The following is a 3006-nucleotide window of genomic DNA, read 5'->3' as shown; positions in this document are numbered from 1 at the left end:
CATCTCACAGTCTTGACTGGTTTCCACTGTGTGTTGTTTTTATTTTTTAAGACACGGTATTTTTTAAGACACGGTCTCGCTCTGTCTCCTAGGCTGGAGTGCAGTAGCACAATCATGGCTCACTGTAGCCTCAATCTCCCAGGCTCAAGCAATCCTCCTGCCTTAGACCTCCAAGTAGGTGGGACTATACGCACATGCCACCATGCCCTGCTGTTTTTTGTAATGCAGAGATGGGGTCTTGCTATGTTGTCCAGGCTAGTCTGGAACCCCTGGGCTCAAGTCATCCTCCCACCTCAGCCTCCCAAAGTGCTGGGATTATAGGCATGAGCCACCTCACCCAGCCCACTGTGTGTTATTATATAGCAGGGCCCACCTCCCTCCTACAGGGAGGACATATGTGGTATTTAGAATAGCTCATATTCCTACTAACTGTACCATAGCAAATGTTTTATTTTGGCCTATTCTGGGGGAGAGGGCAGTCATATTACATCAATGTAAAGTACAAGTGCCCCAGAGAACTTCCATGAGTTTGGAGGGCCATAAGATTCCCATAGGTGTTCCCCTCGAACCTCAGCAGCCAGGACAGAGGGTCACTGCCTCATGGACACTTTAGCCTCCATTTGTATCAAAATTGTCAAGAGGCCCTGTTAGGTCCGGGTGCAGGCCCTTTCCCCTACACTGGGTTTTAGCATCATACAGCATCATTTGTTGAGTTTGCCTGACTCCTTTTGCTAAAGCCTTATCATCTTTCCCGGCTAACTCCCATCCTTGGCCTTCCTCCTAGAAGAGAATTCTGTCTAACCTGCCTATTCTAGTTAATAAATCTTTTTCCTCTGAACGTTGTTCTTCATTAAAAGTAAACTCAGCTTGTTCCGGGATTCCTAGACCTGCACCTAACTCCCCTTTGCCCCTTTTCTGTCTGGTGGGCCAGTGTTGTTTAATCCACCATGCACGTTTTTGCCACTGTGTGCTAATGGCCTGAGTACAGTTGGGATACATGTTTTGCACCCAAAAATATTGGGTCCCAGTACTAGGGTTGTAAGAGTGGCAGCCACACCTAGATGTAATTTAGTTTGAGTGTGCTGTAAGGCCTCACAAATCCTCCTTTGTCTCAGGGTGGGCCCATTCCCTGAGGGAGCCTGGATCCACCAAATGATGCCCACAGCTTTAATGCCATCAGGATCCCACTGTTTATTCCTGTTATGCTTACTAGCTTTCCATCCATAAGAACAAGGGCAATTTGTGCTTCTGCACAGCACACTGTGACATGTTGGGCTACGCTACACGTTGTCCTTTTTAATCAAGGGCCTTTGTGAGCATTCAGTCATCAAGGTTTACAGGTACACAGTGACCAGTCTGCTGGAAGCCGTACGTACACCACAAAGTTTGAAGTAGGATAACAGTTCTTGGAAATTCATTCTCAAATTATATTCTTTGTAGAAGGGGTTGCCTGAAAAATAGAATTCAAAAGATGCCAGCACATTACAAGTGTTTCATTTAGTCATTAACATTTGGTCCAGTTAATCAACATCTCCCAGAACATCTCCCAGGAAACTGTCACTCAAGTTTGCAGGCTGCCATTCAACCTGGTCAGGTTCCAAAAGCAGGGGTGGTCTTGGAAAACATATAGCTTCACATTTCTGGGCATCTGGAAATTGTTGTGCTAAGAGATAACATTATTATCTTGCTCTGCACCTCTCGGTGTATTAATACAATGTTGGATTTCCCTCAATGCATAATCCACTTACTCATTCTTCTACTCTCAGCTATTATTTCTCCTTCTCTCCATTTGGCATTAAAAAAAAAAAGATTTTTAAGAGACCGTCTTGCTTTGTCATCTAGGCTAGAGTGCAGTGGTGTGATCATAGTTCACTGCAGCCTTGAACTCCTCAGCTCAGGTGATCCTCCTGCCTCAGCCTCCCGAGTAGCTAGGACTACAGGCATGCACCACCATGTTCGAGTAATTAAAAAGAATTTTTTTTTTGGTAGAGATGGGGTCTTTCCTATGTTGCCCAGGCTGGTCTAGAACTCCTGGTCTCAAGCGATCCTCCCGCCCGGCCTCCCAAAGTGCTGGGATCCATTTGCATTTATTTTTACCCAAACTTTTTTTTACCTTTGGAAGGGACGTTAGGTTTGGCCACTGTGCTGGTCCAGATTGCTGGCAGCAATACCAGTCTAACTAATCCCTCCCACTCAGTCTGTTCCCATTCACATAAGGTAGGATTACATAGATACAGAACTAGTGGGCTACCTCAACCACTGGGCAACATAATGGCACATACTATTAGCCTTAACTTTGCCGTGTGGGGTGAAAGTATAACCCACCCTATCAGGCCCTTAGGAGTTCTAACTTCAAGGTTTAGAGATATAGCCACAGTTTCTTGCTTAGGAATTATTCCTGCTTCTGACACCTGCAGTTGCATCCCTGCTCCTGGAACCACTATATCACGCAGGAAAAAAGAAAGGTGAGGCCAGGCACGGTGGCTCACACCTGTAATTCCAGCACTTTGGGAGGCCAAAGGGGGCAGATCACTTGAGGCCAGGAGTTTGAGATCAGCCTGGCCAACATGGTGAAACCTTGTCTCTACTAAAAATACAAAAATTAGCTGGGCTTGGTGGTGCACGCCTATAATCCCAGCTACTCGGGAAGTGGAGGCAGGAGAATCACTTGAACCCAGAAGGTGGGGGTTGCAGTGAGTAAAGATCACGCCACTGCAGTCCAGCCTGGGCAACAGAGCAAGACTCTGTCTCAAAAAAAAAAAAAAAAAAAGGAAGAAAGTTGAGGTGATGTGTGGAGTAATTATATAGTCACACCAGCATCCTCCCTAACCCCATCTTTCTCAGATCTCCAAGAAAAGTGGAGGAATCTATCTAGTGGGAACTCTCCCTTAGCCCCCTCATGTTCAGTGTGAGCACATATGCAGGCATTTAAGTTAGGCCCTCATGCCTTTAACTCCCCGTGTTTTAGACAGTGACTGTTTCAATTGCCCATTCCAATTCTCCCTT

This window comes from Macaca thibetana, chromosome X (genome assembly GCF_024542745.1).
Source record: "Macaca thibetana thibetana isolate TM-01 chromosome X, ASM2454274v1, whole genome shotgun sequence".
Classification (NCBI taxonomy): Eukaryota; Metazoa; Chordata; class Mammalia; order Primates; family Cercopithecidae; genus Macaca; species Macaca thibetana.
Note: the sequence above shows the minus strand (reverse complement) of the source record.